We start from the raw sequence: 13,276 nt of genomic DNA, 5'->3' as shown, positions 1-13,276 counted from the left end.
TATGTCAATTAACTGAGTTTTTACAAATATTTGACTCTTTCTTTCTAGTTAGCTAACAACTGTCAATCAATTACTCCAGTCAGTGATAAAACTCAGGGCAGAACACCTGTTCTGCAAAAATGCAACCCTGTTACCACAACAAGTGACAGGGAGAGGCAGGAGGATTACTGAGGCAGAGTCAGAGCCCTTAAATATTTTTATACCATTCCTGCCACATGACAACCAATTTCCGTTCAATTCAGAGACTGTTTATATTATTTAGAAAGAAGTGGTTGCAGTGTAAATGGAATAAGCAACACGCTCTACACTATCTACACACACACACACACACACACACACACACACACACATATATATATATATATATATATATATATATATATATATATATATTTACAGGAAAAACATCATCCATAAAGTATAAGAAATTGACTACCTGTATGGACTAGAAAGACAGGTGAGTGATGGGTCCCCTGGCTGGACAGCCATGTCTCTTGGCACTAGGTCCCAGGACACATTCTTTGCCCCTTTCCCACTTTTTGTTGCTACACTAGATGTTCAGTAGGTAACACTCCTGCTGGCAGGCCACTCCACAAGAATTCTTCCCCCTGGACCCTATAATCTACAAGCTCCACTCTGCCCACACACAAACTCAACCATCCACTGCAGCATCATCAACCCCCCAGAGGCACAGACACTGCCTGTCCCGATTGGACAGAGAGCAGCTCCCAGAGCCACAGGTGCTACCTGTACCAATTGGAGGAAGAAATGGGTAGACACCAGTGCAAGAATACATTCAACAATATAAAGAACAATATGGCACCACCAGGACCTAGTGGTTCTGCAACAGCAAGTCCTGAGCATCCAAACACAAAGAATGTAGAAAAAAAATTACTTTAATAATAACTATATGAATGGGTAGTGGTGTCACACAGTTTTAATGCCAGCACTCAGGAAACAGAAACAGAAGGATCTCTGTGAGTTTGAGGCCATCCTGGTCTACAAAGAGTTTTCCAGGACAGGTTCCAAAGCTACAGAGAAACCCTGTCATGAAAATCCCAAGTAGGTAGGTAGGTAGGTAGGTAGGTAGGTAGGTAGGTAGGTAGATGATAGATAGATAGATAGATAGATAGATAGATAGATAGATAGATAGCTTTATGAAATGATAGAGGCCCTTAAAGAGGAACTGAAAAATTCACTTAAAGAAAATGAGGAAAAGACAAACAAAAAATTGGAAGAAATCAATAAATTCCTTAAAAAGGCAATGAAGCCAAGAAAAAAAAAACTATCAAACTGGTGAAGGAAACTTTTCAAGACTTGAAAATTGAAATGAAGGCAATAAATAAAATACAAACCGAGCAAATTCTGGAATGGAAAGTCTGAGTAAACAAACAGGAACTACAGATGTAAGCATAACTAACAAAATGCAAAAGATGAAAGAAAGAATCTCTCGTGTTGAAGATAGAAGAGAGGAAATAGATTCATTGGTAAAAAAAAAACATTGAAGTCAACATTGTCATAGCACAGAAAAGTCTGGAAAATCTGGGACACCAAGAAAAGACCAAACCTAAGAATAATAGGGATATAAGAAGGAAAAGAATACCAGCTCAAAGGCACAGAAAATATATTTTAAAAATTCAGAAAAAAAAATCTCTCCCAACCAAAAGAAGGAAATGTCTATGAAGATCTAAAAAAAATTTACAGGCCACCGAATAGACTAGACCCAAAAATGTCCCCTCACCACATAATAATCAAAACACTAAACACACAAAATAAAGAGAGAATATTAAGAGCTACAAAGGAAAAAGACCTAGAAACATATAAAGGCAGACCTACTAGAATTACACCAGACTTCTGAATAGAGATCCTACACAGACATTTGCAGACACTAAGATTCCACAAACACCAGCCCAGACTACTATGCCAAACAAAACTTTCAATCTCCATAGATAGAGAAAATAAGATATTACATGATAAAACCAGATTTAAACAATACTTATCTTCAAATCCCCCTACTGAGATTACTAGAATGAAAGCTCCAGTGCAAAGAAGTTAACTGCACCCACAAAAACACAGGCAATAGATTACCCCACACCAGAAAATTGCAAAGAAGGGACATACAATACATTCCCAACAATAACAACAAAACCAAAAATAATAGAAATCAATAACTACTGATCATTAATATCCCTTAACATCAATAGACTCAATTCATCTATAAAAAGTCACAGGCTAACAGAATGGATAGGAAAACAGGCGGCAACCTTCTGCTGCATACAAAAAACACACCTCAACTTCAAAGACAGACATTACCTCAGAGTAAAGGGTTGGGGAAAGACATTCCAGTCAAATGAACCTAAAAAGCTATCCAAATATCTAACAAAATAGACTTCAAACTAAAATTAATCAAAAGAGATGGAGAAGGACATTTCATATTCATTACAGGAAAAATCCATCAGGATGAAGTTCCAATTCTGAACATTTATGTCCCAAATACAAAGGCATCCACGCATGTAAACGAAATATTACTACAGCTTAAACTAGACATCAAACCACAGACTCTGGAAGTGGTGGACTTCAGCACCCCTCTGTTACCAATGGACAGGTCTTCCAGACAGAAAATTAACCAAGAAACAATGAAACTAACATTTTCTGACACAAATGGGCTTAACAGACATGTATAGAACATTCCAACCAAACACAAAAGAATATATCCCTTTCTCAGCACATCATGGAACTTTCTCTAAATCTGACCACATAGTCACAAAACAAATCACAACAGATAAAAAACCCCACAAATCATTGGAATAGATCCCTGATCCCTGTATCTTATTATCAAATCATCATGGCTTAAAGTTAGAATTCAACAGCAACACAAATTATAGAAAGCCTACAAACTCATGGAAACTGAATAGTATTCAATTGAAGGAAGAAATAAAGAAATTAAAGACTTCCTAGAATTCAATGAAAATGAAGATACAACATACCCCAACCTATGGGACACTGTGAAAGCAGGCCTGAGAGAAAAATTCATAGCACTAAATACCTACATAAAGAATTTGGAGAAATTTCATACTAGCAACTTAACAGCAAAACTGAAAGCTTTAGAACAAAAAGAAGCAAACTCACCCAGGAGAAATAATATGCTCCAGGAAATAATCAAGTTGAGGACTGAATTCAGTAAAAAAAAAAAAAAAAAATACAAAGAATCGATGTAACAAAGAATTGGTTCTTTGAGAAAACCAATATGATAGACAATCCTTTATCCAAATTAACCAAAATGCAGAGAGAAAACATCCAAATTAATAAAATCAGAGGAGGTCCTTCTTTCTATATGTTGCTTGTGTTGGTTAATGAAAAAAGAAACTGCCTTGACCGGATAGGGGCAGAACTCAGGTAGGTGGCTAAGATGGAACTGAATTCTGGGAGGAAGAAAGCAAAGTCAGAGGAACGCCATGGAGCCACCAGAGACAGACATGCTGAATCTTTCCTGATAAGCCACTGCCACATTGCAATATACAGATTAATAGAAATGAGTTAAATCAATATGTGAGAGTTAGCCAATAAGAGGTTAGAACTAATGGACCAAGCAGTGATTTAATTAATACAGTTTCGATGTGATTATTTCAGGGCTAACCTAGCTGGGCAGCGGGAAAGAACAAGCGACACCTCCTTGCAACCGGGGGTCATAACAACAAACACTGAGGAAATCCAGAAAATCATCAGATCATACTTCAAAAACCTGTACTCCACAAAATTGGAAAATTTAAAGGAAATGAAAATTTTTCTGGATAGGTAGCATATACCAAAATTTAGTCAAGACCAGATAAAAAAATTTAAACATACCTTTATTCTTTAAGGAAATAGAAGCAGCCATTAAAAGTTTCCCAACCAAAAAAAAAAAGCCCAGGGTCATATGGTTTCAGTATAGAATTCTACCAGAATTTCAAAGAAGAGATACTGTTAATACTCCTCAAATTGTTCAACAGCACAGAAACACAAGGAACACTGCCAAACTCTTTTTATGAGGCTACAGTTACCCTGATAGACAAATCACACAAAGATATAACAAAAATGAGAATTACAGATCAATTTCCTTCATGAACATTAATGCAAAAATACTCAACAAAACATTGACAAACTGAATCTAAGAACATATCAAAAATCATCCACCATGATCAAGTAGGATTTATCTCAGAGATGCAGGGATGGGTCAACATACAAAAATATGTCAATATAATCTACCACATTAATAAGCTGAAAGAAAAAATTCCACATGATCATTTCATTAGATGCTGAAAAAGACTTCAACAAAATCCAACACCTCTTCATGATAAAGGCTTGAAGAGATAAGGGATAAAAGGAGCATACCTATACATAATTAAGGCAATTTAGAGCAAACCCACAGCCAACAACAAGTTAAATGGAGAGAAATTATACTAAAATCAAGGACAAGACTCTCTCCATTTAGTACTCAAAATTCTAGCTAGAGCAGTAACACAACAAAAGAAAATCAAGGGAATAAAAATTGGAAAGGAAGAAGTCAAACATTTGCTATTTGTGAATGTATATACAATAGAATATATAAGTGATGACAAAAGTTCTACCAGGGAACTTCTACAACTCGTAAGTACCTTTAGTAATATAGCAGCATACAAGATTAACTAAAAAAATCAGTAACACTCCTCTATGAAAATGGTAAATGGGCTGTGAAAGAAATCAGAGAAACATCATCTTTCACAATAGCCACAAAAAATATAAAATATCTTGGGGTAACTCTAAGCAATCAAGTGAAAGACCTATATGACAAGAACTTTAAGTCTTTGAAGAAAGAAATTGAAGAAAATATAAGAGAAAAGGTAGAAGGGAAGGAGGGGGGACCTGGGAAACAGGAGAATTGGGATAAAGGAAAGGTGGATAGGGGAGCACGGAACCACAATTCTTAGTTAAGGGAGCCAGTTTAGGGTGGGCAAGAGACTTGACCCTAGAGGGGCTCCCAAGTGCCCAAGATGAGGTTCCCAGTTAGTTCCTTGGGCAGCTGAGGATTGGGAACCTGAAATGACCCTATCCTAGAGCAATACTGACGAATATCTTGCATATCATCACAGAATCTTCATCTGGTGATGGATAGAGATAGAGACAGAGACCCACACAGGAGCACTGGACTGAGCTCCCAAGGTCCCAAGGAGGAGCAGAAGGAGGGAGAACATGAGCAAAGAATTCGGGACCACGAGGCGTGCATCCACCCACTGAGACAGTGGAGCTGATCTACGGGGAGCTCACCAAGGCCAGCTGGACTGTGACCGAAAAAGCATGGGATAAAACCGGACTCTCTGAACATGGCGAACAATGAGGGCTGATGAGACACCAAGGACAATGGCAGGGGGTTTGGATCCTACTTAATGTGCTGGCTTTGTGGGAGCCTAGCCAGTTTGGATGTTCACCTTCCTAGATATGGACGGAGGGGGGAGGACCTAGGACTTACCACAGGGCAGGGAACCCGGACTGCTCTGTGGACTGGAGAGGGAGGGGGAGGGAGAGAAGTGGGGGGAGGGGGAGAAGGGTGGGAGGAGGGGGAGAAGGGTGGGAGGAGGGGGAGAAGGGTGGGAGGAGGGGAAGGGAAATGGGAGGCTGGGAGGAGGTGGAAACTTGTTTTTTGTTTATGTTTTTTTTTCTTCTTTTCGCAATAAAAAAAAATTAAAAAAAAAAGAAAATGGAAAGATCTCCCTTGCTCCTGGATAGGTAATATTAACATATTTAAAATGACAATCTTACCAAAAGCAATCTACAGATTCAATGCAATCCCCATCAAAATCCCAACACAATTCTTCACAGACCTTGAAAGAACAATATTCAACTTCATATGTAAAAACAAAAAATCCAAGATAGCCAAATTAATCTGTACAATAAAGTCACTTCTGGAGGCCTCATCATCCCTGACATCAAGCTCCACTATAGAGCTACAGTAATAAAAACAGCTTGGCATTAGCATAAAAACAGACACACGGATGAATGGAATCTAACGGAAGACACAGATGTTAATCCACACACCTATGAACACCTGATATTTGACAATGAAGCCAAAATTGTACGGTGGAAAGAATCTTCAATAAATGCTGCTGGCATAACTGGATGTTGATATGTAGAAGAATGCAAATAGATCCATATCTATTTCCATGCACGAAACTCAAGTCCAAGTGGATCAAAGACTTCAATATAAATCCAGTTACACTGAACCTGATAGAAGGAGAAAGTGGGAAGAAAGGAGAAATTGGACACATTGGCAAAGGAAAACACTTTTTAAATTTAATACCTGTAGCACAGACTCTGAGAGCAACAATCAATAAGTGGGACCTCCTGAAACTGAGAAGCTTCTGTAAGGCAAAATGGCAGACTATAGAATGGGAAAAAATCTTTACCAATGCCACTTCTGACAGAGGGCTGATCTCCAATATATATAAAGAACTCACGAAACTAGTCACCAAAACACCAAATAATACTATTTAAAAAATGGATACAGCTCTAAACAAAGAATTTTTGATGTAAGATAGTCAAATGGCCAAAATGCATTTTTGAATGACTAAAAACAAAAACACTGATGCCAGCTTGTGTGAGAGATAATGTGGACTAAGGGGAACACTCCTCCACTGCTGGTGGGAGTGCACGCTTGTACAGTCACTGCCACTCTGGAAATCAGTTTGTCAGTTTCCAGAAAATTGTGAATCGACCTACCTCAAGACTCAGCAAAATTATTGGGCATATGCCCATAGGATATACAATCATACCACAAGGACATTTGTTCAATTATGTTCATAGCAGCATGATTCATAATAGCCAGAACCTGGAAACAACCTAGATGCTGCTTGACTGAAGAATGCGTTTTTTAAAATGTGGTACATTTACACAATGGAATATTACTCAGCTTTGGAAACACAAGGACATTGTGAAATATGCAGGCAAATGGATGGAACAAGAAAAAAATATCATCCTGAGTGAGGTAACCCAGACCCAGAAAGACAAACAGTGTGTACTCACTCATAAGTGGATAGTAGGTGTAAAGCAAAGGATAACCAGGCTACAATCCCACAGTCCCAGAGAAGCTAGGTAACAAGGAGGACACTAAGAGGGATACATGGATCACCCTGGGAAGGAAAAATGGAAGAGATATCCTGTGTAAACTGGAGGTGGTGGTGGGAGTTACAGGGGAGAGGATGAGGGATGAGAAAATAAGGGAACAGAATGGTCGAATTTGGGAAGGGACAGAATGGAAGAGCAGTGAAAGAGACATTTTGAGATGTCATGAGATGTGTTTAGAGAGAACCTGCTGTTAGGAAAAATTCCAGGGATACACAAGGATGACCCCAGCTAAGACTCCTAGCATTAGTGGAAAGGGTACCTGGACTGGCCTCCTGTAATCAAATTGGTGACTACACTAATTATCATCATAGAAACTTCATCCAGTAATTGATAGAAGCAGATGCATAGATCTACTGTCAAGCATTGGTCCAAGCTTTTTTATTCCAGTTGAACAGAAGGAGAAAAGAGTATATGAGCAAGGGGGTCCCAGATCATGACTGGTAATCCACAAAGAGAGCAAACCTGAGCTTATGGGAGCTCATGAATTCTAGACTGACAGCTGGAAGCCTGGATGGGACCAAAGTAGGTCCTCTGTTATATTGGTGACATTGTGTGGCTTTTTCTGTTTGTGGGGCTCCTGGCAGTGGGACCTGGTGCATGAGCTGGCTTTTGACTTTTTGGAGATCATTCCTTATGGAGGGGTGCTTTGCTCAGCCTTGATATAGGGAGGAAGGGCTTGGTCTTTCCTCAACTTAAAGTGCAGGGCTTTGTTGACTCCCCATGGAAGGTTTTACCCTTTCTGAGGAATGGATAAGGGGTAGAGTATGGGGAGAAAGTAAGAGGAGAGGAGGGAGGGGGACCTGTGATTGGTATGTAAAATGAATTTAAAGAATTAAAATAAAAAAACAAAAAGGAAAAAGAAGGAACCAACAAGAACAACAAAATGAAAAACAGAGAGGAGTGGATGGGGGCAGAGCGGAGGTGGGGAGGAAAAGGGAAGAAAGGCGGAAGAAAAAACTATGGTTGCAATATAAAATAAATTTTTAGAAAGAAAAAAGTAAGAAATTTCCTACAAACATTAAAACATAGACTACTGGACGATGTCATTACCTCATAAATGGTTTTTGTTGTTGTTGTTTGGTTTGGTTTGATTTGGTTTGGTTTGGTTATTTTAACCTTAAATTCTTCATTTTCATTTGGGAGTCCATTTCTCTTTAAAGAGTTGCTCTAAGAGAGATGAAATACATTCTGAAGAGCACTAAGGGTTTGTTTTTGTCTTTTTTTTCCCTTTAAAATCATATTGTCTAGTGAAGGTAGTGAAATATATGTGTATAGATAATGCTTTCGTTATTTGCACCCACACCTGACTTTGATTCACAGTAAGTGGCAGGCACTGCTTGTTGAATCTTAGATTCCCTGTGATAGTAGTGAAAATCACTATGGCAAAGTCATCCTAGGAGTTCCATGTTTTCTATAAGGATTGCTTAAGTTTGAAGCCCAGAACACTAAAGCTCTTAGATTCTGAATTCAAATACAGGGAAACTTACTGCTTGCTCGTGTGTATTCTCTTGATACTTCCTAAAATTTATTCTTGTTTCGGGGAGGGAGTGTCCAGCTTCTTTTGTTTGATTTAACCCAGAGGTTTGTTCCCCCATGAGCTCTTATTGCTCTTGACTCCTCTCATGAAGGTTAAAATAGATATTGTGGATAATGTTTTAGCCAGGCAATTGTGAAATCTAATTTTTATTTTGTCTACACAAATGATGTACAAATACAGCTACCAGGAGCGCTCACCTGGGAAACATGACAAGACCTTAGTTGCACCGATTTGCCCGACATGCTGTTTAGAAAGAGTTACTTACAAATTAGCTTATTTCATTCACACCTTCTTCACCGCAAACATGACAGGCAATTTTTAAAGACAGGAAATGTGTGACTCTATTGTCAACTTTTTAAAGTAGTTCACATTTGAAGGCATCATTCTCTGTGTTTCTGCAGCTGTTTTGACTACATTTTTCTTCACAGTCTGATATACTTGTCTTTTGCCTATGACTTTCATGAATAACACCGATGGTCAAATTGGCACTTGTAGTCCCTGAGGACAGAGGGACATCTTTCATCCCTCTTATGGGAAAGTCAAGAGACATCAAGACGAGATAGACAACCTTCACTCTGTGTGAGCACCAAGCTCTGGCCTCTCTGGTCTCCGGATAGGCACCTGAAGGTACTTCTTGCCCAACTTCTTCCTTTGTACTCTCCTCCTACAGGTTGGACTCACCAGGAGGAAACATTGGGATCTAGTACTCCTGGGAGTTATTTTTGCTTTACACAATACCCAGGATTTATGAATATTTTAAAGGTCAGCAACTGTTTACAGTTCAGTTTTGTACTGTGACCTGTACTTATTCTACACTTGATATCTGATCCTACAATATCAGAGAACAGGAACCAGCATGGGATCCTAGCAAAAGCTCTGCACAGGTCGTGGTCAGTGTTTCTCTTCCTATATCAGACAGCAGCAAAGAGACTGTCGGCTTCTCTTCCTGGTTTCCAAAAATATTCCTTCTGTACGGCACTGAGAAAATGAGAATTCACAAAGGAAAACCCCCATGTGTCTGCCTTTGTTGATGGTTACCCTCAGGGTGTAACGGGGCTTCATCTCTTTGTGGGGCTGTGCTGTTATGAGAACAAATCTCCTAGAATGACTCCTCCCTCTCTTCCTCACCTGCTTTAACTTGACACTTCATTCACCATGACTAGAAAAAGGAGATGAAAATACCACGAAGTACACCTCTGATTAGTTTGCTGAACGTTTTACACTTCTTATTAGTTTGGCAGGTTAAACACATTTTCTACTCCCCCTCAATTTCTTTTTGTCTTTCTCTTATGCCTTTATATTAAGATAAATGTCAGTCTTTGTGAAATTTGCTTCATGCTCAAACTGAAAAATTGCAGAATAGTTAAGGAATGTGCATCTTTTGCTTTTATTATGCTTTGTTTTATTATCAAGGGACAGAAATTTTATATTGAAAAATACATTGGGTAATAAAAAGCCGAGTAATTATAACCTCTCAAATCATTAATAAACTTAGAAGGTGGTTTACTTAACTAAAACTAGCTTAAGCATACAGCCTCACTACCTTGTTTGTGTCAATGACTGTTTTCTAAGAACTAATGCCCTTGAGAATGGAGGTGGGAGGGGATTCTTTCATATGAAAAAGCCTGATTCATCAGTTCTGCCTTCCACAAACATGAAGGTTCCTTTAAGGTGCATGTTTATTCATGGGGCTTGGTTTAATTGCTAATTCAGTGTTGGGTTTTTTTATGTACTTAAAATTCACTAATGATTTATGTAATGAAGTATTATATAGGTTAATTAATGAATATCTAATGCACATAAAGTTATTACAAATGCTGTCATTGTACATGTCTTATTTTTTTTTGTTTCTGAATCCAGTGAACCTCATTCTACATTCACTACTTCATTTGGCTTATGGGGATGGGCCTCATTTTTCTCCAGCTCCTTCGTAACTTTGTATTAAACAAGAAAAAAAACAGATGTCTAATTTAAAGGAGGGAGAACATTAGCAAGGAAGTCAGGACCACGAGGGGTGCACCCACCCACTGTGACAGTGGAACTGATCTATTGGGAGCTAACCAAGGCCAGCGGGACTGGGACTGAATAAGCATGGGATGAAACCGGACTTTCTGAACATGGCGGACAATGAAGGCTGATGAGAAGCCAAGGATATGGCACTAGGTTTCCATCCTAATACATGAACTGGCTTTGTGGGAGCCTAGCCTGTTTGAATGCTCACCTTCCTGGTCCTGGATAGAAGTGGGAGGACCTTGGACTTCCTGCAGGGCAGGGAATCTGGACTGCTCTTCATTCTCGAGAGGGAGGGGGAATGGAGTGGGGGGAGGGGGAAAGGGGAAAAGGAGTAGGGGGAGGGGGCGATGTGTGCGAGGAGGGGGAGGGAAATGGGAAAAATTTTTTTGCAACAACTAAAATATATATATATATATATATATATATATATATATATATATATATGGTTCTTAGATTTATTCTCCCTCTGTCCTTGAGGTAGAGTGGTCTCAGATTTATTCTCCCTCTGTCCTTGAGGTAGAGTGGTCTCCATCATCACATTCAAAGGTTACTTTCGTCATGGTTTTTAATCATTTAAAAAGCAAACCATCAAATTAAGAATACACCCTTAACACAAGACCCAGCAATTCCAGCTCTGAGTATTTAACCAAGAAAAATAAAGAGGCATTTCCTAAAGTACCATCACAAGTTACCCATAGTAGTTTTATCCAAAGTACCAAAAGCTGAAAAGCCCACATGTTCAATAAAAGGTGGCTATTAATAAATAAACATGCATACAATGTGGATCACAAAAATTATAAAGTGAAAAAATACGAACTGCTTATAGAGAGATCAGTAAAGCTGAGTTTCACATGCATCATGAGGAGATAAAAAACCAGAACACAAAAGAATGGTACTCTGGCTCCATTTGCATGAAGTTCTAGAAAGCACAGTAAAGAGAAGTCACTGTGAGAACCATCTGAGAAACAGTTGCTTCCAGTGATGTAAGGCAGCTTAGAGAGAGGAATTTCTGTGCTGCCTAAATTGGTCGATATCCTAATAGGGTCATGCAACCAAACCACAAAACCTTTGACCCACAACCAGTTCTGCCTGCAAGATGGGCTGGGGCAATAGTGGCTCAGAGATTGTGGGTGTGGCCAACCAAGGACTGGTCTAACTTGAAGCCCAAGTCACTAGAAGGAGCCCATGCTGAGACTGTCTGGATGGCCAAGATCTGGAAGCTGGATGGCTCAGAGACCTAAAATAGAACCAAGCATGACTGCCCTCCCAAAAAAATAATGAAATAATCCCTAACGATACTCTGTTATACTCTTAGATTGGTGCCTACCCCAGTTGTCATCAGAGAGGCTTCCTCCAGCAGCTGATGAGACAGATATGGAGACCCACAGTCAAACGTTAGGTGGAGCTCAGGGAACACTGCAGACAAGGGGAAGGAAGAATTTTAAGAGCCACAGGGGTTAAGGACACCAGGAGAACACAGCCCACAGAATCAACTAAGCAGGGCTTATAGAGGCACACAAGGATTGAAGTGTCAATCAGAGCCAGCATAGATTTGTGCTAGGCCCTCTGCATACACACTATGGTTGTTTAGCTTGGGTTTTTTGTGAGACTCCTAACAGTGGGAGTAGGGGGTGCCTGACTTTTTTTGTAGGGCCCTTTTCCTCGTCCAGCCTTGATATGAGGGTTTGTGCCTAGTCTCATTGCATCTTGTTATGCCATATTCAGTTAATATCACTGGGAGGCATGTTCTTTTCTGAAGGGAATCGGAGGAGCAGTGGATCTGGGAAAGACAGGAAGTGGGAGTAGGACTGGGAGGAGGGGAAGGAAGGGAAGCTGCTGTTAGGATATTTCTATGGAAGAAGAATGAAAGAAAAAATGAGAGAGCAAGAGAGAAACGAGAGAGACAGAGAGAGACTGAGAGATTGTAAGAGTCAGAAGAGATGGATGACTATAATGAAACAATGCTTTCCAGACAATATAGAGCAGTCACAAAAACTCTTAGTGGTTATGACAGCATGTAAAAGGCCTATGCCTGACAAAATTCCAGTGTGAAGTTCAATCCATAATTGAAGAACTATCAGTAATTAATACCTTCTAGAGAGAGAGTGTTGTTCAAGTGTTTGGCCTTTAATAGGTCAACCATGTTCCATTGGATGACCCCACACCAGGAGTATATATATACAGCTCTAATTGGACTTGCTGAGTTTGGGGGAGGGGTGAGAACATAAAGTTGGATAGATATGGGATGGTAGTGGGCGAGTGTATGAGGAGTTGAAGGAGTTGTGAATATGATCAAAATATAACGTATGGAATCGTCAAAGAATAGTTTTTTAAGCATCACAATAGATCAAGAAGAGTTACCAGTACATTGTTTACATCTGAAATTTAATCAAAGAATTAAAGATAATAAGATAACTAATAAAACTGGTCCAGAGAGAAATGGACTATGCAGCTAGTGACAGACAACTCACATCTCTTATACCAAAAGACAGTTGATGTTGTCCCTGGTTGGTAAATCAGAAAATTTAGGTATCTACATAACATTTCTCTGTGATTTCACTAAACTGGAAAGAAACTTAGATGAATTTA

The sequence above is a fragment of the Microtus oregoni genome, unplaced genomic scaffold (genome assembly GCF_018167655.1).
Source record: "Microtus oregoni isolate MIOR12 unplaced genomic scaffold, Mior012 000028F_ref0000031, whole genome shotgun sequence".
Classification (NCBI taxonomy): Eukaryota; Metazoa; Chordata; class Mammalia; order Rodentia; family Cricetidae; genus Microtus; species Microtus oregoni.
Note: the sequence above shows the minus strand (reverse complement) of the source record.